This window comes from Canis aureus, chromosome 8 (assembly GCF_053574225.1).
Source record: "Canis aureus isolate CA01 chromosome 8, VMU_Caureus_v.1.0, whole genome shotgun sequence".
Lineage (NCBI taxonomy): Eukaryota > Metazoa > Chordata > Mammalia > Carnivora > Canidae > Canis > Canis aureus.
The window spans coordinates 45,654,235-45,678,073 of record NC_135618.1 but is presented as its reverse complement, the minus strand read 5'-3'; the positions used below and the strand labels follow the sequence as shown (position 1 = coordinate 45,678,073).

Below are 23,839 nucleotides of genomic sequence, written 5' to 3'. Positions count from 1 at the left end.
CATGAATACATAAATAAAATCTTAAACAACAACAAAAAAAAGTAATGAGAGTCCAGCATGGAGCCCAACGTGGGGCTTGAGCTCACAACCCTTAGATCAAGACAAGCTGAGATCAAGATTTGGATGCTCAACGGACTGAGCCACCCAGGTGCCCCAAGAACTCCTTTTTAAATATAGGTATCCATCACTACAAATTTCCTTTATAAAGAAAAAAAATGATTATTTTAGACAATGTGTGTGAACACGAGCAGGGGAGAGGGTGAGAGGATTTAAGCAGATTCCCTGTGGAGTGCAGAGCCCAATGAGGGACAGGGCCTGATTTAAGGGCCTGAGATTGAGACCTGAGCTGAAACCAAGAGTCAGACACCCAACTGATTGAGCCACTCAGGCTCCTTAACTACAATTCAAAGAATTGCTTTAATTTCACTACAATGTTTTGGTGTGTTATGTCATTTATATTCATTTCAAAATATTTCCTATTTTCTTTTGACGAGTTCTTTGACACAGTGGTTATTCAGGGGTTGTTTAATTTCCATATAGTTCTGAATTCCTAAAATTTCTTCTTGGCACTGAATCCTAATTTCATTCCGTGATCAGAGAAAGTACTTCATTCATTTCAATCCTTTTAAGTTTGCTGAGGTTTGTTTTATGGCTCTGTATGTCTGTACTGGAGAATGTCCTATATACAGGAGAAGAATGTTTTTTGCTGTTATTTTGTTTACTGTTTCACAAGATGTTCTCTTAGGTCTAGTTGGTTCATAGTGTCATTCAAGTCTTACTGATCTCCTGGCTAGTTTTCAATCCATTATGAAAGTGCTGTATTGAGGCTGCCAGTCATGATTACTGAATTGTCTATTTCTCCCTTCAATTCTTGTCAATACTTGCTTTACATATTTTAGTGGTGTTATTAGGTATATCACACACACACATACATACACATATGTATATGTGTGTATATAAATATATATAACTGTGTGCGTGTGTCTGTTCTAACTTCTGAAGGACTGACTGGTCCTTTTATTATAAAACATCCTCCTTTATCTTTAGTTAAATTTTTGTTTTAAAGTCTATTTTGTCTGAAATCCATATAACCACACTTTCTTATGGTTGCTCTTTGGACAAAAGATCTTTTTCTATCCTTTCATGTTCAACATATTTGTATCCTTCAAACTGAAGTGTATCTCCTGCAGACCGCATATACTTGGATGCCGTTTTTCCTCCAGTCTGAAAATCTATGACTAGATTGTTTAATCCATTCACATTTGATATTATTGATAGTTTATGTCTCATTTTACTTTTTGCTTTTTTATGTCCAACATCTTTTGCTTCTCTATTACTTCCTTTAATGCCCTAGTTATTAGCTTAAAATGCTTTGTAAGTGGTATGGAGATTTCATATTTATGGGGCACCTGAGTGGCTCAGTTGAGCATCTGCCTTCAGCTCAGGTCATGATCCTGGGGTCTTGGGATCAAGGCCCACATTAGATTCCCTGCTCAGCTTGGAGTCTACTTTTCCCTCTCACCTGCCCCCTTACTTGTGCTCCTACTCTCTCAAATGAATAAAAAATCTTTAAAATTTCACAGTTCTGCTTATTAGAGAAATATAATCCGTGTTGTAATTGATCACATCTCCAATTAATTCATTAGATGCACTTGTTTGAATCTTCTATGTAGGTAATGTCATGATTTTCTCTTGCTAATCCTTATTTTTTCTTTCTACATTTAAAACCTCCAATATATGAATAGGCATGCTGTTAGTGTTGTTTCTCTCATCAAATCAAACTTTGACAAGTGGCACTTCATCACTAAATATGGTTTTTGTAATAATTTTTGGAGATACACTTTATTGCATTAATAATCACACCTTTATTCCTAATTATCATGAATGTAGTATTTAATCAAATCTTTTCATATCTATTTAGATGATCATATAATCTCATGAGATTATATATTTTATAAATTTCCATTATTTTGCATCACACTGATACATATTTTAAATTATTTACTCTATCTTATTCCTAGATATTCCATATTCCTGGATTCAATTTGTTAACATTGTGTTTAGGAATTCTGTATCAATGTTAAGAGAGAGGAGTCTAATTTTCCTTTACTGGGTTTTTACACCAAGGTTATGGTGACCTCGTAAAAGTCTAAATAAAAGACTTTCTGAAAAGTTTATGTTTACAGATGGTATTACTTCTTTCTTAAATGTGAGAAATAATTCACCATAATACCATCTGGGCTTGGAGTTAACTTAGTGATAAAGGTTTTCAACTATGATTGAATTTTTAAAGATAGACACAGAACCATTAATATATTTTGCATCTTTTTGTTCCTTTTAGTTGTTTTCCCCTTCACAAGAATTTCAAATTTATAAAGTTCTTCATAATATTCTCTATATTTGTAACATTTGCAAGATCTGTAGTACTTTTCTTTTTAAAAAATGGACGGGGGTGGTGTCAGCGCAGGCCAGACTCCAGCTGTCTTACCACCTGCACAGCCTTCTCATCTGGGCAGATGTCAGCACACTGAGTGAAGTCAAAGTATATTTGCACCCATGGGCACCGGAAGTTGGTTTTGCAGCAGGCCCAGCCCCAGTGGTTCAGCGGGTTGAAGTCACTCTGGCCCGTGGCTGTCTGGCACAGGGACTCTGCTGTTGTTGCTGCTGCCACTGCTCCTTTGCCCTTATAGCCAGCAAAGCTTCACTGAGCCTGGTGTAGTGTTCTTTTTATCCTTGATATTAGTGATGTGGGGTTTTTTTTCCTTCATCATTCTTACTAGAAATTCGTCCATTTAATCAATACTTTCAAAGCACTGATGTTTGGCTTTCCTGACTTCCTACTGTACACAGTATTCATCATTTCCTGTTGGCATTTTATCTTTAAAGATTATATTTATCTGAGAGAAAGTGTGTGCACACAAGGGGGGGGAGGCGGGGCAGAGGGACAGAGAGAAGCAGACTCCTCATTGAGAAGGGAGCTTGACACAAGACTTAATCCCAGGACCCCAAGATCATGATCCATGTAAAAGGCACTTAACCAACCTAGCCACCCAGGTAACCTCCTGTTAACACTTTAACTCCATTTTCTTCAGGTTTTGTTCTTTTTCCACCTTGGGATGAAAACTCAGATCTTTAGTTTTCCATTCTTTTCCCCTCCTTACTTTACACTTAAAGCTATTAACATTTTCCTCTAGTTCTGCTTTAGTTGAATCCCACATTTTTTGACAAACCCTATCTCAATTTTAACATTTGGTTCAAAATATTTTCTAGTTTCCACTATAATTTCTTCTATGATCTGTGGATTATTTTAAAACATTAATATCAAGGTAATTGCAGATTCCCTATTTATATTTCTGTTGAAAGTTAGCTTAATTGTACCATAATTGGAGAATATCCTCCAAAATGATTTCAATCTTCTTATTTGTTGAGTCTAAGTTCACGGTTAATTTTTCCAAAAGCTCCATATATACTTGAGCAAATATGTCTTCTAACATCATTGGGGGTGGTATTATTATATGTAAACACCAACTAGCAACTAGTTCAGATTTTTTTGTTGTGCTGTTCAAAATCTTCCAGCTATTAAAAACACTGATTGTGGGTTTGTCCACCTCTTTTAATCATTGTGTTTTTTCCCTTATATAATTTGAAGCATTTAGTAGATACTGATTTATTTTCTCTATTGCTGGTGATGGATTGAGAGATTACGAAATCTCTCATAATGCTTTTGGCTGATAGTACATTATCAACCCTAAAATAGCAATTCTTGTTATATTTTTAAAAATGCACTGGACCAAATCTTTACCTTCCCTTTACTAAAAAGTGAAACTTAAAAAAACCAACCAGACTGAGCTACCCTATAAAACTTGTTCAAGGAAACACAGTTTGGAGCCAGCATTTAATCCTCAGATTTTAAGACTCAAACAAATCTTGTATTGAAAGATTAAGTCTGATAAGGAATTATGAAGAGACAAGGTTATCTTCCAGGGTATACAATGGTCAACAAAATGACAAAACTTGACCAACTTGTCCCAAGTGACAATCTCATGATTATAAACTAATCCTTACAACTCTAGGTGTGGTCCATGGACCAGCTGCATTAGCCACTTTCTAAGTGCTGTCAGAATTTTGCTTTAACTTCAAAATTTTAACAATTTAATACCATAAAAGTCTAAGGTGTTCATAATAAAATGAAGTAGTTGCTTGTCAGCATTCCTTAATGCCCAGTGGCAATCAATTTTAAATGATTTAACAACTTGTTTTATATCTCAGGATTTTAAAATATGTTCACACTAGTTACTGGACTTACAAATTCTAACCATTATTAAGTCCCTATGTTTACAGAGGAGATTTAGCTCTTTTCTACACCCTATATGCCTTATCATATTTATAGCTAATATTTAAGTTTTAGGCAAATATTTTCTATATAATCGGAGTATCATGATTACATTATCTTTCCTATTAGATCTTGTTTTTCCTGAAGCTATTGATAATTTGTCTCCTGATTTCCTATAATTCTATCCTTAACTGTTTTAAAATTAATCACAACTGTCAAGTATCCTTTTCCCTTTTCCCCACTCCTTCAAGGTCATGTTTAAAGATCATCTCTTCAATAACGCCTTCCTCCAAGAGAATGACTTCCTTATGCGAATATTCCATTACAAACATATTTTTAGTAATGAGCTTTGAGAGCAGAGCTGTTTTATTTACTTTTATATCCTAAGGAAGATGATGCTCATACAGCTTTATAAAATGCTGATTAAATGTATGCTACCATATAAAAATTAACTTCTGGAAAGCCAACCAGGGTTATTTTTCCCTTAAAGTACCAAAAACAGCCCTCAGCAACTTTTACCATAGCTATTTCCCATCAGCAGCACTGTACACCACAGAGTCACAGAAGTATATTAACAGTACACTTAGTGCATTAGATACATTTAGTGCATCTACATCATTAAATTTAGGAAGGTTTGTCAATGAACATCCTTCATATCCCACGAAATTTAATCAGGAGTTCAAAAACTCAAACTACATCTTATTATCTCTCCCTACCAGAGAGTCAGTTATTTCTCTCCAAATATTGCCTGACTACGATCTTTCTGTCCTACTGAGATTGGTAAAGCTGAAGAGTGATAAGAAGTTAGGTACCTGAGTCTAGAGTAATACATTTTAAAGGTGTATGTCAAAGTTTAAGACTCAGAGAACAGGGGTGCCTGGGTGGCTACATTGGTTAAGGGTCCCAGGAACAGGTCACCAGTCAATTTCCCCCGCTCAGGAGGGAATTCTGTTTGTCCCTCTCATACTGCCCCTCCTCCTTCCCCTGCTCCTGCTCTCTTCTTAAATAACATCTTTAAAAAAAAAAAAAAAACCTCAGAGGACTGAGTATGTAAGTGATACAAGAATAGGAGACAAAATAAGGTATAGTTATTTTTTAGATTTACTATAATCTTCCTCAACTTAATGAGAATTAACACTCTTGCACATTCAGTTATAAAATTCATCTTTATTTGTAACAGATGACGAAAAATCTGATTACATGAAATGCAATACATTTGTACCCACCCACTACAAGATAATTACAGGGCATGCACAAGCAAAGGTGTGGGGGGCACACAGTATTTTCATACCAAATTCAAGATATTGAGTAGCAAGGAAATACAGTGGACAGAAAGCCGAGGTGACGTACAGGCGTCAATAAGGTAACGCAGCAGAATTCAAGATGTACCCAGCCAGACGCGCCAGGTCTTGGAAGACGGAATTCATTTCCGACACGGCACTGTCCGTGCCTCTCTGTTTGGGGGCAGAAGTCGGCCCTAGGAGGTCTGTAAAAATCTGCAGACAGGACTGCGCGTTAGGTCGACTTTGATTCGGGCCAGACCCAACAACTCTCCAGCTGCACTGCAGGGCCCACTACGCAGGCCTACTTCACAGAGGCCTGACCTCCACGTAATGAATCCTCGATTCAGAGGCGCTGCCTTTTTGCATTCTCAATAGCTCTCGCGGGACAGAAGTTACGCCTTGACTGCTCTTCACCGCTTGCTTTGCAAACACCTGCGTCTCGCGGGTGGCTTAAAGGGCTACGAGTCAGACTCAGGACAAAATCCTCGCGGGGCGAACACGGACGCCCAGCCTGCCGAGACCGCACAGCCCGGCTGCGGAGGACAGGACGCAAGCCCTTGCACCGCTTCCCTTCTAAGGGGCCTCGCGCACACACGCGTCGCTAGGGCCGGCGGAGCGAGCTCGGCTTGGAGCCCCCGACAGGCAGCGGCTTCGTCTTTCAGGCACCCAAACAGGCAAGGCGGCGCGGGAAGGCACGTTTTTCAAACCCTACCGACCGCTTCGTCCTCTCTGCACTGCACACTGCCTCCAACTTTGCCAGAACGGGAGGCAGAGCCGGTAGGGGGATGGACGAGGGGAGGGATAAATGGGGGTGCTGGAGGGGGGTGGATGGGGGGTGGAAGGGGATGGATGGGATGGAGACGGGTGGATGGGGGAAGAATGGGGGATGGATGGGGTGGAAGGGGGAAGGATGGGGGATGGAGGGGGCTGGATGGGGGATGAGGGGGCTGGATGGGAGGATAGGGGATGAGGGGGCTGGATGGGGGGATGGAGGGGGGTGGACGGGGGAAGAATGGGGGATAGATGGGGTGGATGGGTGATGGAGGGGGGTGGGTGAGGGGATGGAAGAGGGTGGATGGGATGGAAACGGGTGGATGGGGGATGGAGGGGGCTGGATGGGGGATGGAGGGAGGGTGGATGGGGGAAAGATGGGTGATGGAGGGGGCTGGATGGGAGAAGGATGGGGGATAAGGGGGCTGGATGGGGGGATGGAGGGGGGTGGACGGGGGAAGCATGGGGGATAGATGGGGTGGATGGGTGATGGAGGGGGGATGGAGGGGGGTGGATGGGGGATGGAAGGGGATGGATGGGATGGAGACGGGTGGATGGGGGAAGGATGGGGGATGGAGGGAGGGTGGATGGGGGAAAGATGGGGGATGGAGGGGGCTGGATGGGGGATGGAGGGGGCTGGATGGGAGAAGGAGGGGGATGAGGAGGCTGGATGGGGGATGGAGGGGGTGGACGGGGGAAGCATGGGGGATAGATGGGGTGGATGGGTGATGGAGGGGGGTGGATGGGGGATGGAAGGGGATGGATGGGATGGAGACGGGTGGATGGGGGAAGGATGGGGGATGGAGGGGGCTGGATGGGGGATGGAGGGGGCTGGATGGGGGATGGAGGGAGGGTGGATGGGGGGAAGGATGGGGGATGGAGGGGGCTGGATGGGAGAAGGATGGGGGATGAGGGGGCTGGATGGGGGGATGGAGGGGGGTGGACGGGGAAGAATGGGGGATAGATGGGGTGGATGGGTGGTGGAGGGGGGTGGGTGAGGGGATGGAAGGGGGTGGGTGGGGGGATGGATGCGGGGGCGGATGGTCGGGGGCAGACAGCAATCTCAGAGGCGGAGGTAGGCACGGACTTCACCGTGGGCCTTAAAAGCGAGGGCGGAAGGGCCCCGTCGGCGAGGGCTGGAGCCACGTGCGCGCCAGCCCCGCCCCAGCCGCGCCCCAGCCGCGCCCCAGCCGCGCCCCAGCCGCGCCGTCGGACCCCCGGCCAGAGCAGGGCCCGCCTCGCCTCGCCTCGCCTCGCCTCGCCCCCCACCGCCCTCTGTCCCGGCCCCGCCGGCCCCCGCTTGGCCCGCCCAGCCGCGCCCCCGACGCGGTACTTACGCGGAAGTTGGAATCCCCGGGCCGCCGCCGAGTCCCTCGGGAGGCGCGACCCCGCCCCTCCCCCGCCCGCCCCGGCGGGGCGCACGCCGCCGCCCCCCGCCCGCCCCCTCGGGAAGCGCCGCGGACCGTGCAGCCGCCCGCCGCGGGCATCTCCTCCGCCAGTGGGAGCCCCGGGGCCGCTCCGCTCCGCCCCGCCCCGCCGCCGCCGCCGCCGCCGCCGCGACCGCGACCACGACCACGACCGCCCGGCTCGCGCGGCGTCCCCGGGTCACTGCGGCCCGGCCCTGCAGAGGCGCGCGGCCCGCGCAACCGCCGACCCGGCCAACCGCCGCTCGCGCGGGGCTCCCGCCGGCGCCAACGTACCTCGGGCGGCGCTCGCCCGCCGCCTCCCGCCACGGCAGCCCCGCCGACGGCAATCGCCGCGCACAATGAGGCTCCAGCCAGCGCGCGCCGAGGTGAGTCTGCCCGCGCCCGCCCCCCGCCGGAGGCGCAGCCAATGACGGCGCGAACGTGCGGCGGCGCAGCCAATCAGGGGCGCCCGGGCGGGGTGGGCGGGGCTGGGAGGGGGCCGCGGCCGGAGGTGTGGAAGTCGGCTGCGGGGTGCCGGCAGCTCGCTCCCCGCCATAGCCGCCGGGGCGGGGGCGGGGCCTGAGGAGGGGGCGGGGCCGGGCTGCTGCTCCGCGGAGCTCCTGCGACGCTGTTGGCGTTACCAGGGCAACCTTGTTTGCAAAAACCCATTTGAATGTTCACACTCTGGCCTTTAGCACTTTATTTACCGGGATTGCGGAGTTGGGGGGGGCCGCTCCTTAAATTGTGCGAGCCGGGCCGGCGGGCCAGGCCCACCCAGTGGCATTTTCTGGAGTTTCCTGCAGTTTGTCCTGGGAACCTGCCCCTCTCCCACCCCCCATCCCCCACCCCCCATGCACCCCCCCCCCCAGGCTGCATTGGGTTTCCTGAGGCGGTTAATGGCCCTCGGTGGGATTGCTGTGCGTCCAGGCAGTTCTGAGTGCCCTCTCTGTGCTCGAGGCTGACCCAACGAACAAGGGTCAGTTGTGCGGTAAAGCCCTTCTGGTCGCCAAGAGAGAGCTGCCCTGCCTTGGAACAGTCACTGGCCACGAGAAAAAGGAGAGGAGGCCTGACATTCCAGCAGGCTGGGTCATGAGCACAATAAAGTACCCAGTGGGTTCCCAAAACCAGGTCCAGGGATTCTGGAAGGGGGGGAGGGTGTCCGCAAAGTCAATACTATTTTTTTTTAATAGACGTTATTTGTCCCCCTTACCCCCCCCCTTTTTTTTTTCCCATTTTCGTTCCAGTGGTCTCAGGTGTGTTCAGTGGACTTTTCTAGAAATTTCTGGAAAAGTGTTAGGTGCTATTGCAACATCTACAAAGGCAGAAACAGACACGAGAATCCGATGATCTGAGGTCAAACACTAAGGAAATGGGCGAAAAATGCAAACCAGCGCCAATCCTTGCACAACTGTTTTTGTTTTGGAAAAATGATTTTCAATATAGTTGAAGAGTATACATAGGGTTGCTGAGAAAAAAAGAGAGGGTGTGAGAGGCAAGTGAATTGGAGCCAGATAAAGAATTTGGACTTAATTCAAAGAGTGAGAAGTAGCCTTTAGAAATGTCATGTCCATTTAGGGTAATAGTATAATTGTGTGCCTTTTTTTTTTTTTTTTTAAAGTAAGCTGTATGCACAACATGGGACGTGAACTCACGACCTTGAGATCAAGAGTTACATGCTCTACAGGCTGAGTCCACTGGGCTTCCGACTTATAAAACTGTGACACGACAACTGAGCATTGTTTTAAGCCACTAAATTTGTAGTGATTGGTTACGGGGACAATAGAAAATTAATACTAGCATTCTTTCTCATACCCCTCTCAGCAATCCCAGGGCCACGCCTAGAATCCTGGGAGCTGCGTTTCCCAGATGCCCCATGGCCACTGCTCTGGATTTATTGTCATTTTGCCAAGTAGGACAACGCTTTCTGAGTTTTGGAAAGTAGAAGAAAGACATAAATTGCCATTCTGTATATTTTGCTTGGGCTTTGGCTCTCTTCCCTGCCAGTCCCTGCTTCAGTGATATAAGGCAGCTGTGACAATCAAATGTGTTTTTTTCTGAACTTTTTTGGCAGCAACAGCATCAGCTTCCCTACTCCTTGGAACATAGAAGCTGTGGCTCAAATAAAACCAATGTAACAGTCACCCCTCTGGCCCTTCCAAAGGCTTTTTTCCTCCTAAAGAATTTTAAGCACCAAATTCTCTGCACAAAATATCATTATGCTTGACATTTCTGCAGTGGTTTCTATTTTCTTGATTGTACTCTAAGCTATACCTCAGTTTCCTTATCTGTAAAGTGGAAATTACCAATACAAGAAATATAGTAAAAAGTTACCTCTTAGAAAAAGGGGGGGGGGGAAGCAACCGTTTAGAATTGTTGCATGAATTAAATTACATGGATTAAATCCATGTAAAGCCTATAATAAAGCATTTAACACACAGTAGGTGCTCAATGAATGTTTATCACTATTTTTTTGTGGAGAGCTATTCATGTGATTACTAAATGGGCACTACTAAAAACCAGGTTTTTTTGCCTTTTTCCTAACCTATCTGTCAACATTCCTACCTTAACATACACGTTGGGGTACCTGGATGGTTCAGTTGGTGGAGAGTGCGTCTCAATGTCTAAGTTGTCGATTTGAGCCTCACTGGGTGTAGAGCCTACATAATTAAGAAAAAAATATTTAAAAAACATACAAATTGTTACTACTTTATTTACTGGAGAATTTTAGCAGCCATAAAATACAACGTCTGAAGTCAATATTATAAGGGTGCTGGGGTGGCTAAGTTGGTTAAATATCTGAATATCCGACTGGTAATTTTAGCTCAGGTCATGATCTCAGGGTGGTGAACTCAAGCCCTACATCAGGGGCTATGCTCAGGGGGAGTCTGCTTGAGATTCTTTTCTCCCTGTGCCCCTCCCCTTGTGTGCATTGTGCATGCTCTTTCTCATTCTCTTTCTAAAATAAATATATCTTAAAAAAAAAAAAAAAGAAGTCAGGATTATATATAGTTCTCAATACTGTAGACTGAAGAACATTTCTGGAGTTAGACAATTTATTATTATCTTGAAGTTTTTTTTGTTTTTTTGTTTTTAGTATGATTATTGTGATGGTTAAATTTTATGTGTCTACTTGGCAAGGCTGTGTGCTCAGTTGTTTGATCAAATACCATTCTAGATTTTGTTGTGAATATATTTTGTAGATTTAATGATAGCTACAAATCAGTTGACTTTAGATAAAGCCAATATGTAAAGATGAAATTTGTGTTGAGATACAAGGGGAGGGAAGGAGCTGTATAAAAGCAGGGTTTGTGTACTATTGAAGTTAAGGTGATATTAATGCAAAATAGATTGTAATAGGTTTAAGAGTCTGTAATCTCCCAGGGTAACTAGTAAGACAATAACGTTTAACATGTTCAGAGAAAATGAAATGAGAATGGAAAAAAAAGGTACACTATAAAAAAATCATGTAAACAGAAGAAGGCAGGATTGGAGATACTGAAGAATGACAAGAAAAAAAGAGAGAAATAGCAAATGGAGAACAATAAGATTTTCCTTATCAGTAGCTACTTTAAATGTAAATGGATTAAACTCTCTAAAGGTAGAGATAGATTGGGGCACCTGGGTGGCTGAGTCCGTTCAGTGTCCAACTCTTGTTTTCAGCTCAGGTCATGATCTCAGGGTTGTGAGATTAAGCCCCACATTGGGCTCTATGATCAGCAGGGAGTCTGCTCAGACTCTCTATCTCCCCTCGGCTCCCCCCCCCCCCCCCCCCCGCTCAGTCTCTCTAAATAAATAAGTAAAATCTTAGGGGAAAAAAAAGTAGAGCTAGTTTGACAGAATAGATTAAAAAACAACCATTACCATGACCCCATTATATGCTAAGAGACTCAGCTGAGATCTAAAGACACAAGTAGATTGAAAATAGGTAATTCCAGGCAAACAGCAACCAAAAGAGCATGTGGGGTGGCTATACCAATATTAGACAAAATAGATTTATAGTCAAGAACTGTTTCAAGAGACAGAGAAGGATATTAAATATTAATAAAAAGATCGGTCCATCCAGTCATAAACATATTCACTCACAAGGGAGAAATAGACCATTCTGCAACAGTCACGGGAGATGCCACTTTCAACAATGGTTAGAACAACTGAAAGAAGGTCAGTAAGGAAATAGAGGGCTTGAACAACAGTATAAATTAACCAGACCTAACAGACCTGTGAAGGATATCCCATATCAAAACAGGAAAATGATCACCTTCACATGCACACGGAACAGTTCTCCAGGACAGACCAGATGTTAGGCCACAATACAAGTCTTAGAAACATTGAAAAAGATTGAAATCACAAAAGGATCTCCTCTGGCCACAGTGAAATAAAACTAGAAATCAGTAATAGAAGGAAAACCAGAAAAGCACCCATGTATGTACAACTTAACCAACATGTTCTTAAACAACCAATGGGCCAAAGAGGAAATCAGAAAATACTTTGACATGAGTGAAAATGAAAACACAATGACCAAAACTTAGGGGTTGCGGGGAGAGGGAGAGGGGAGTTGCAGAGAAAACAGGGTTCTGAGAAAAATCTAGAGATCTAAATGCCTATGTGAGAAGAAAGATCTCAAATAAATAACCAAACTTTACACCTTAAGGAACTGGAAAAAGTTCCTAAACTAAAACCAAAAGCTAGGGATCCCTGGGTGGCTCAGCGGTTTAGCGCCTGCCTTCGGCCCAGGGCGTCATCCTGGGGTCCTGGGATCGAGTCCCACATTGGGCTCCCTGCGTGGAGCTTGCTTCTCCCTCTGCCAGTGTCTCTGCTTCTCTCTTTCTTTCTGTGTCTCTCATAAATAAATAAAATCTTAAAAAAAAAAAAAAGCCACCAGAAGGAAGAAATAATAACAATCGGAGCAGAGATAGATGAAATACAGAGCAGAAAATAGAATCAATACAAGGCTATTAGGACCACAGAATTTTCCTACACTTGTGCTTTCCTACTGACTTCACAGACAACAAACCATACATAATCCAAGTCTAATCTTGATAAAGGATGATCCATTTAGCAACTAAAATGGAAAGAGCTTAGATATGTTTAGGATGCATTCAGCCTGCCAATTCTGAAATTATTCCATTCCTGTCAAAGTTCTCATTTTAGGGCATTCACCACAGATGGGTATCAGAGTTGGGGAGGGTGCTGTGATTAAAAGATGCCCACAAAGATGTTTAGGAACGTAAGGTGTCTTTGATGCCACAAAGATGCCACAAAGATGTTTAGGAACGTAAGGTGTCTTTGATGGCAAAGTTTATGGAAACATCCACAGGCTAATAACTGTGCAAACAGGCAACGATACTAGGTGTTGGTTTCCTGGACATCCTCCATGGTTGTGTGACTATTGATGATAAAGCCGCACTAGAATGTGGACTCTGTGAAGCTTTTCTTTTTCCCTCTCCTGATTTGAGAGAGTCTTTATAGCATTATGGCCCTCCCTAGGAGGAAGACTGACTGTTACATGTCTGCCTGTTTACCATTTACTTCTCCTGTCTCTGATCTGCAGTGTGTTTGATGGGAAATCTTTACAGCAGAACCCAAAACATTAAAAAAAAAAAAAAAAAAAAAAAAAGAACCCAAAACATTTATGTTATTTTATGCTTGTCAGTTGGTAACTAGCACAAACCTACTCAGAACATTCCTAACCATTTATTCAAGGGGATCAAGGGGATCAAGGTTAATCTCTAAGGTGCTTATTATATCAGAAGTAGGCTTCAGAACTTAAATATGTTTCTGCATAGATTATTACAAGTGTTGTACTAAGTGAGACTTTAATATTTGTTTCTATGGTATGAATTTCAAGTTTGATTCATTCACTTTTTTTTTTTACTTTTATTTTATTTGTTTTTTATTTTTTTATTTTTAAAGATTTTATTTATTCAAGAGAGACACAGAGCGAGAGAGAGGCAGAGACACAGGCAGAGGGAAAAGCAGGCTCCATGCAGGGAGCCCAGTGTGGGACTTGATCCCCAGACTCAGGATCATGTCCTGGGCCAAAGGCAGACGCTTAACCGCTGAGCCACCCAAGCGTCCCATTTTTTTACTTTTAAAATCAACTTTATGAACATAAAAATAACATAAAATACACATTTTAAATTACAGTGAGTTCTGAGAAATGTAACCACCACCATTGTCAAGAATATTCTCCTCCCCAAAATTCCCTTGTATCCTTTGCAGTCACCCCCAAACTCTGATTCCCCATCCCAGGAAACCACTGATTTGCTTTCAATCAAAATATATTCATTGTTCCTATTCTAGAACTTCATATACATGGAATTACATGGTGTATACTCTTTTATATCTTTCATTCAGCATAATTTTTAAAAAAGATTTTATTTATTAATGAAAGATACGGAGAGAGGCAGAGACACAGGCAGAGGGAGAAGCAGGCTCCCTGCAGGGAGCCAGATGCGGAACTCAATCCCAGGACCTTGGGATCATGACCTGAGCCAAAAGCAGACACTCAACCACTGAGCCACCTAGGTGCCCCCAGCATAATATTTTTGAGATTCATCTATGTACTGTGTGTTTAATACTTTTTTTTTCTGTTTTAATGGGGAATAGCATTTTATTGTATGGATGAACTGCACTTTGTTTATCCATTTACCTGCTGATAGGCATTTGAGTTGTTTCCAGTTTTATCTATTATGAATAAAGTTGCTCTGAACATTTGTGTTTAAGTCTTTCAGGGAATATGTTTTTTTTCTTTTTCCTACCTGGGAGTGGAACTGCTAAATATATATAATAAATATACATTAACTTTAAAGGTCAGCAAAAGTTTTTCTCTAAGGGCCAAAAAGTAAATATTTTAGGCTTTGTGGTTCATATGATCTCTGTTACGACTGCTCAAGTCAGCTATTGTAGTGTGAAAGCAGCTATAGGCAGTACATAATTGAATGAGCATGGCTGTGTTCCAATAAAATTTTATTTACAAAAATGGGTAGTGGGTCAGATATGGTCAGTCATCCATAGTTCACCGAATGCAGGCAATCAAGGTTACAAAGATACACTCCTATGTTTTCTTTTATTTTTTATTTTTATTTTTTCTTTATTTATTTATGATAGTCACACACAGAGAGAGAGAGAGGCAGAGACACAGGCAGAGGGAGAAGCAGGCTCCATGCACCGGGAGCCCGACGTGGGATTCGATCCTGGGTCTCCAGGATCGCGCCCTGGGCCAAAGGCAGGCGCCAAACCGCTGCACCACCCAGGGATCCCCTATGTTTTCTTTTAGACATTTTATAGCTATAGCTTTATTAAAAAAGATTTTATTTTATTTATTTATGAGAGATACAGAGAGGCAGAGACATAGGCAGAAGGAGAAGCAGGCTCCCTGCAGGGAGCGCGATGAGGGACTCCATCCCAGCATCATGCCCTGAGCCAAAGGCAGATGCTCAACCACTAAGCCACCCAGGCACCCCATAGCTATAGTTTTTATATTTAGTTCTAGATCAGTTTTCCATTAATTTTTGTAGATGGTGTGAGGTTAGGATCAAGGGTCATTCTTTTGTTCATACTGTTTTTTCTTGTTTTAGTAACATTTGTTGAAAACACTATTCCCTCATTGAATTACTCTGCACCTTTATCAAATGCAATTGACCATATGTATATGGATCTGTTTCTGGACTCCCTATGTGTACCTATTGATTTATATATTTATCCTCATGCCAGCATCCTATGGTTTTGATTACTATGGCCTTATAATAGGTCTCAAATTTAGAGGGTATAAATCCTCCAAGTTTGTTTTTCTTTTTCAAAACCACTTGCCTATCCTGGGTCCTTCTCATTTCCATAAAAATATAAAATCCACTTGTTACTTTATATAAAAAAAGAAGTACACTGATTTTGATTTTGACTATATTGAATACATAGACAAATACGGGAGAATTGACATCTTAAAAGTACTGAATCAGCCCGGCTAGCTCAGTCGGTAGAGCATGAGACTCTTAAAAGTACTGAATCTTTCAATCCATAAATAGTTAATACTTTGACAAGTACTGTCTATCATGTGTATGTATAATTTTTATTAAAAATAGTAATAGTAATCTTCTGAGTGCCGGGATTGTAGAATACTTTTGTTCTTTTTACTTTTCCGTCTCAAAAATATTATTTTAAAAATATTTAGCTAGACCAAAAAAGATACTAATTTTGGTTATGCAACAGCTCAATTTAATTTGAATGATTCAGTGACAAGTAACTATATTAGAAAAAGAGAGAATAATTGTTTCTGTCTTTCTAACTAAAATAGAAGATTCATTACCACAAGAAAAAATTATTTGATGGTGTGTCCTTAGCAACTAAACTTTAAAAATACCATTGAAAAAAGAATGCGGTATTGTCTATTCATCTACATCATAAAAGCACCTTCATCCGAATAGTTTTTTTGTACACTGTGAATTTATAATTCTTTTGAAAACAAAAAGAAATAATGTATTTCTAAATTTCCCCACAGAAAAGCCAAGAAACAAGACCAATCTAGTGGCAACTGACTCTCCCAGTGTTCATTGTATATATTACTTCCCACTGCAAGAAACCAGAGCTTCTTGGAGAAATAGTTGATTCCAGGTCTATGCAGGAAAGTACAAGTTACCTGGAACATCTGATATTCATGAGGAAGGGAATTAAATTTTACCACTTAAATGGAAGAATATTCTAGAATGTGTAGACATGTTTTGTTTTGTTTTGTTTTGTTTCTTTTTGTTTGTCTGTTTGAGAGAAAAAGGGAGAGAGGTGGAGGTGGAGGGGCAGAAGGAGAGAGAATCCTAAGCAGGCTCCACACCCAAGCACAGAGCCAGAGCCAACACGGGGCTTGATCTCGCAACCCTGACTGAGATCATTCATTACCTGAGCTGAAATCAAGAGTCAAAGGCTTGACCACCTGAGTCACCCAGGTGCCCCTGGAGGCATATTTTAAAACTACCCCAAGTACATGATATGATTTTGATTTTTTAAAAGTACCCAGTTATTATTCATATACATCCTTATGAAATGCAAAGCATATAGCATTCTATACAATCAACATTGAAATCCCTTCTTCTTTTTTTATTTTTAAGGATTTTTATTTATTTATTCATAAGAGACTCAGAGAGAGAGGCAGAGACATAGGCAGAAGGAGTAGCAGGCTCCCTGCGGGGTACCCAAAGTGGGACTTGATCCCAGAACCTCGGGATCACAACCTGAGCCAAAGGCAGACCACTGAGCCACCCAGGTGCCCCTGAGATCCCTTACTCACAACTGAGCTTAACCACATCCCTACTCTAACCTTCTTAACATGCTTTCCAGACTTTTTCCTATTTACATGCACACACTTCTATACATAAACACAAATTTAGAGTTTTTATTATTGCATGAATGGGCTCATCTTACCTTTTATTAATCAAGATATAATATGTTCTTTCCACATCAGTGTAGAGCTAGTTCATTCTTAAAACCTGTACTGTGTGCTGTTGTGTTGACATAATTTACTTAATCAATTGCTAATCAGAGGACATGAAATGATGCCCTCCTTTTTTTCTCATATAATCAATATCTTTTCAGTCTTGCCCTCCTAGTTCTAGAAATTAAGGACCTATGAGTGAAAAAAGTCTTCAGCTAAATGCTCTCTGTATGTCAGATTTTGACAGTAATTGCCAAATGATGGATTCATGGGAAGTTGCTCAAAAAGGGAAGTGTTCTAAAAGGGAAGTTGTTCCAGGAAGACAGATTTTTATCTGTTTTGCAGATTTTATTTGTTTTGCAAGTAACAGAAAAAAATCCAAAGTTGGGAGGCCTGGGTGGCTCAGCAGTTAAGCATCTGCCTTTGGCTCGGGATGAGGTCCCAGGGTCATGGGATCGAGTCCCACATCAGGCTCCCTGCATGGAGACTGCTTCTCCCTCTGCCTGTGTCTCTGTCTCTCTGTCTGTCTCTCTCTCTCCCTGTGTGTCTCCATGAATAAGTAAAATCTTTGAAAAAAAAATCCAAAGTACCCAAAATCTAGAAAAAGTTAGCCATCACAAAATAGTGTTCCTGTAACTGAACCAAATGAGAACCTCCTTGACCCCCACTGCCTCCTGTTGCTCAGTACACCAATAATAATTGACAACTGAGCTTTTGAAGTGAAGAAAGGTCATTTATTGGCGTGGTATCACCCAAGAGAATGGGAGTAAATGCTTAAAAGTCCCAAACTCCCCCATAGTTTGCAAGTGAGAGTTTTTAAGGGCATAATTTGGGGCATGGATCTCCTGAGAAGGTAAATGCTATTGATGAGAAGCTCCTGAAATCCTGTTAGTAGATATTACTTAATAACTTTTGGTACCACTTTATCTGGTCGCAGGAAGGTGTGTTCCATCACAGGAGACCTGGAATCTGACAAATAGCTTTGGTTTTTTTAGGTTAAAAATGTCAAAGTGGTACACTGTGCTGATGCTATCTTTAGGGTGGTGCTGATGAGCTACTTATAAGTGGGTAAGCTGCCTAAAGGGCTTTGATAGGCCTGAGCTCGTGGGGTTGCATTCCTACATGTTCTTTGAATATGCAAGCATTCCTATCTGCTGAACCTAGCCCTACAAGTTCCTTGGCAGGCCCTGCCGAGCCTGGGGACAGTGTGACCTTGCGTGTTGATTCCTTCATCTGCTCTGACCACATGGATGCCAGCTTCGCTTCCTTTCACTTCCCCAGTGCAGTGACTCAGATCCTGCCAATCCAGAGTGACTCCAAAATGTGGGGTGGAAACACAAGGTCATTCAGTGCTAACAACTTCCGCGGATTGTGTTTGCTCCACTGCAGTTAAAAAAGGAACAATAGGGATGCCCATTTGGGGGCACAGGCACCGGGATGAGGGGGAGATGCGAGGCCTGCGGTGGCCACCCCTCCATCCCACCGCCAGGGACCTGCGGTGGCAGGTCGCAGTTGGGCCGCCAGGGACACACGTGGTCGTCAGTGGCAGGGAACGTGGACCGGAGACTCAGGAACGCAGAGTGGTCGGGGAGCGTGGGCCTGGGCCGCCAGCTGGCCACCTCTATCAGGCTAATGACCCCCATCCCAGACCGTGTGGGTGAGACCTTCCAGCAGCAGGTGCACAGACCACATGGCAGCAGGAGCTGGAACCGTTGGTGGCCGCAGGTGGCGGCCGAAGGCAGCGCCCTGGGCCTGTGGGCAGGGCTGCCCCCCTTGGGAGCCTCTGCTGGCTGATTACAGAAGGTCTGTGCCCGAAAGAGGATAAAGTGGCTCTCCTGTCCCCCATCCCCAGCCTTTTCTTTTTTTATTTTATTTTTTAAAAATATTTATTCCACCTTATTTATTTACTTACTTACTTACTTATTTACTTATTTACTTATTTATGAGAGGCAGAGACACAGGCAGAGGGAGCAGCAGGCTCCATGCAGGGAGTTCGACTTGGGACTTGATTCTGGTTCTCCAGGATCAGGCCCTGGGCTGAAGGCAGGTGCTAAACCCCTTGGGATGGGCTGCCCCATCCCCAGCCTTTTAAAAGAAAGTTTCTGCTACCTCTAGGCCTTGTTAGGTGACCTCTAGAAGCGACGTCAGGTGTTACACACCTCTGTGTTCACGCCCAGGTTAGAGGACGTGAAGCCAAAGGGTGCGAGGAAAAAGAAAGGAAGCTTCTATGTCAGGCCGGCTGTATTCAGGAAATGCTATCACATTAAAGCCATTGTTCTGTGTGTAATATTTTATTCCTCACCTTGTACAGTTGACAGTGCTTAGTACTTTTTCTTAAATTATCTTTTCTATTTAGACGCCCAGAACTGCCTGATATATGTTAAGGCTGAAGTTTGTACAATAATTCATTACGTAAATTTTTTTGGTTCAAATGTATAATATGAAAATGAAACTTCACTAAAAGGGAGGCAAGAAGCTAGACAGGAGAGCTCATCCCCTAACTGGACAAAAGGAGGGTTGGTCAACCTGATGCATCGCAAGCCAATAAAAAAGCCAAACTGTCGCTGAGCTTTGGCAGTGTAGAAAGCTGTTTATTGGTGTGGTGCCACCCAGAAGAAGGATTTAGTGAAGGAAGTCCTGATTTTAAAGGCACAGTTTAGGGCAATGGTCTCCTGAGTCCCATGTTGATAGGAGGCCCACAAAGTCATGTTAGTAGATGTTACTTAGTAACTCCTGGTGCCACTTCATCTGGTCACAAAAAGGTCTGTTCTATCTCAAGAGGCTTGGAATCTGGGGGCACCTGGGTGGCTCAGTCTGTTTTGCATCCCACACTTGATTTTGGCCCACGTCATGATCTCAGGGTCATGAAACCGAGCCCCAAGTCACGCTCTGCATTCTGTGCAGAGTCTGCTTAAGGTTCTCTCCCCATCCGTCTGCCCCTCCCCACCCTTCCTGCACTTTCTATCTCTCTCTCTCTCAAAATAAAAATTTAAAAAATAATAAAGGAAAAGAAACTTGGAATCTGAAAAATATCTTTGCCCATTAGGTTAGAAATTTCATTAGTGGGGGGATCCCTGGGTGGCTCAGCGGTTTAGTGCCTGCCTTCGGCCCAGGGCATGATCCTGAAGTCCCGGGATCGAGTCCTGCATCGGGCTCCCTGCATGGAGCCTGCTTCTCCTTTGTGTCTCTGCCTCTCTCGCTCTCTCCGTGTCTCTCATGAATAAATAAATAAAATCTTTGAAAAAAAAAAGAAATTTTATTAGGTACATGTGGTGATTATATCTTTAGGGTAGTGCCAGTTAATTACCTACACATGGGTAAACTAGTGGGGTTGCATTCCTTCATGTTTCCTTGAATCCTAAGCAAGCATGCCTGCCTCATGAACCTAGGCCTGCTTGTTCCTTAACTAGTCTAGCTGTGCCTGGGGACAATTTAGCCTCCACTGTTCATTCTTTCATCTGAATTAACAAGATGGATGTTGGCTTCAGTACCACTCTGGGTCGATTACTGGAGGGGAAGAATTGTCAATAGGAAAGACTCATCAATTAGAAGCCCCAACAGGAAAAGACGTGATTGCCTCTCCTATATAAGCAATAGACTGCCACAGCCACTCAGCCAATGAGAATCTGTCCTCACCCTGAATTCTTGCTTTTCTCCAGTGGACTTTCTTCAAAACAATCCCTCCCAATTCCCCGTTCTTCTCCAGGGAATAATGTTCTTCTCCTTTTTTGGCTCAGATTTGCCCATGGTTTTGCTGTAGCATGCATGTCCTGGATTGCAATTCTTTGCTATTCCTGAGTAAACCTATTTTGCTGTTGAAATCACTGGCTAGGGCTTTCTTTTCTTTTTTCTTTCTTTTCTTTTCTTTTTTTCTTTTTTCTTTTTTTTGTTGTTGTTGTTGTTGTTAAGGTTAACAATAAGAAATACCGCTTGTTTGTTTTGGAATGGCCAAACCACTTCCTTAAGTACACATTGTTTGGGCACTAGTTTGGTGGAGAAGACAGACGAAGCAAATATAAAGGCCTCTATGCAAGTGTATTTATACTTAGGATTAACCATTATCCCTCTGGTTCAAACATTATGCTCTGCATTGCTGTGTGTGTAACAGCCTGTAATGGACAAGCAAGTCCTAGTTTACAGCATCTAGTCTTTGTGGATGTTAAAGAGGTTGGCAGTTTATGACTAGAATATAGATGTTAGGCTAATACATTTTGTATGCTTTGTGTTAAAGTTCCTAGGAAAGACTGTCTCCTGAGAATTTGAGCATTTATAGCCTACTTAGAGCCACACTCCATTGGAGTCTATGTCAAGGGTGGGTGATGGCCCAACAAGACCTATGAAATGACCTGGAGACTGCAATGAAGACATACATGTATTGGGGGAACTTAGATACCAGGAGTATCTGACTGGAAAAAACATCTGCTGCTGAGATCTACATGTAGCAAGTTTTATAGTGTAGCAATTAGCCTTGTTAGTTATCTGTAGCCTTTTCCCTTCTTGCATGGCCAGCATTCCAGTGAGATCAAGGCCTGCCATCTGGGCATTCTTTGTTTCAAAGGAGATGCTCTGGGTTAGCCACCCCCAGAGCCCCTGACCTTGAAAGCTGAATGACACTTTCTTCTACATATTCTGTTTGATGGGAATATAGACAGCACAGGATCCATACATTCTCAAGATAGCGATTAACAGGGGCATTCAGGGTGTGCTTGTGCAAATCAGCCATCTAACATGTACCACACACTGGGTTGGTGGGGGGGAGAGAGAAGAATAAAGGGCTCTAGCTCAGAACCTAAAGGATACTTTCAGATTACGTAGAAGATGCTTTTAGATTTTAAAGGTTGCTATATGTGTGCAATTTACTCAGGACTGCTCTCTATATAGTGGACAAACGTAGTCCTTGTGTGCAACAGCTAGTCTGTGTAGATGTTTTGCAGTGTCCAATGCCATATGTTTAAAGTAGAAGTAGTGAACTATCAATATGTACATATCTTTGTGCTAAAATTCATAGGAAACATTGCCTTTTAGAAATTTAATTGCTAAACTACCTCTGTGAGTAGTATACTACTGTCTATACCTGTTTAGTAGTTTTGAGGAGGAAAAGAAATACAAAAAGTGATATGCTAATACGTCCATATTTGGATAGTTTCAGACAAATCTGTATTTGGATGTTATGTGCATCTTATTTTGCTGTGTACCTAGTGGTGTATAATAGACAAATGAGTCCTCATTTTATGCTATCTAGTCTCTAGATGTAAAGAGGTCACCAAAATATGGCAAAGTAGACTTAGAAAAACTAGCACATTTTGTACGGTTTGTGTTGAAATGTACAGGGAAACCTATTTTCTGTAAATGACTTTTGGATATGAATTTATTCAACCACCTCTAAGCTTGTACTTGTCCACTGAATTGTGGTGGAGAGAAGGAAGTCAGGAAGGAATTTCAAGGCCCAAATGGTCACATTTAGAAGATACCTCAGCTGTAACCATTGCTCAGTGCGTGCACTTTTATTTAACGGTACTGTATATATGTAGTGTATAAGTCAGTCCTTATTTGAAATAGTGAGTCTTTCTGGATGTTTAGAAGTGTTTGATCTAAAATTAGAAATGATAGAATAATGTTCTGTAAATAGCTTTTTTAAAAAATTTACTTTATTTGTTAGGTAGGCTTCATGTTAGGTGTACAGCCCAATGCAGGGCTTGAACTCACAGCCTTGAGGTCAAGATATGAGCCAAAATCAAGAGTCAGACACTTAACCAACTGAACCACCAAAGGAGCTCCTTTAAATAGCTTTTCCCCTCCTATAAATAGCTTTTGAAAATTGGTGGGAATGGGACGCCTGGGTGGCTCAGCGTTTGAGGGTCTGCCTTGGGCTCAGGTTCGTGATCCTGGGGTCCTGGAATCGAGTTCTGCATTAGGCTCCCTGCAGGGAGCCTACTTCTCCCTCTTCCTGCGTCTCTGCCTCTCTCTGTGTGTCTCTTATGAATAAGTAAATAAAATCTTTAAAAAAAAAAAAAGGAAAAGAAAATTGGTGGGAATATTATATGATTCCACTTATATGAAGTATTTAGAATAATCAAATTCATAGAGATAGAAGGTAGAATGGTGGTTATGAGGGGCTGGAGGGAACTGTGCTAATGGAAATTCTTGTTGACTGGGTACAGCATTTCAGTTTGGGATGGTAAAAAGTTCCGGAGATGATGCTGGTGATGGTTGCATGAGAATGTGAATTCACTTTATGCCACTGGACTGGAGATTTTAAAATGTTTATGTGATCAATTATTTTAAAGATTTTATTTTTAAGTAATGTGTATACACAGTGTGGGGCTCAAACTTACAACCCTGAGATCAAGAGTTGCATGTTCCACTGGCTGAACCAGCCAGGCTCTCCCCACTCCCTTTTTTTTTTTTAAGACATGGTAAATTTAATGTTATGTATATTTTACTACAATAAGCAGTGTTTTTTAATTTTCTTTTAAAGATTTCATTTATTTATTTGACACAGAGAGAGCTCACAGTTGAGAGGTGGGGGAGAGGCAGGAGAAGCAGACTCCCCGCTGAGCAGGGAAGCAGACATGGGTCTCTATCCTAGGACCTCGAGATCATGACCTGAGCTGAAGTCAGATGCTTA

At 42.9% G+C, this 23,839-nt stretch overlaps 2 protein-coding genes across 5 annotated transcripts in view; one reads left to right on the top strand and one right to left on the bottom strand.

Annotated features, from left to right (window-relative positions):
- Nucleotides 1-8,214, bottom strand: part of ATF7IP2 (activating transcription factor 7 interacting protein 2) — a 55,573-nt gene extending 47,359 nt beyond the window's left edge. For 2 of the 4 annotated variants that reach the window (XM_077906610.1, XM_077906613.1), the window contains exon 1: nt 7,725-7,844. The gene's annotated coding sequence lies outside the window, so the exon portion shown is untranslated. The other 2 variants (XM_077906611.1, XM_077906612.1) reach the window with 2 other exon arrangements.
- The window catches only part of GRIN2A (glutamate ionotropic receptor NMDA type subunit 2A), a 549,066-nt gene continuing 531,185 nt past the window's right edge, over nt 5,959-23,839 (top strand). Inside the window, exon 1 of the mRNA XM_077906606.1 lies at nt 5,959-6,393. The gene's annotated coding sequence lies outside the window, so the exon portion shown is untranslated. The remainder of the gene's footprint in view (nt 6,394-23,839) is intronic.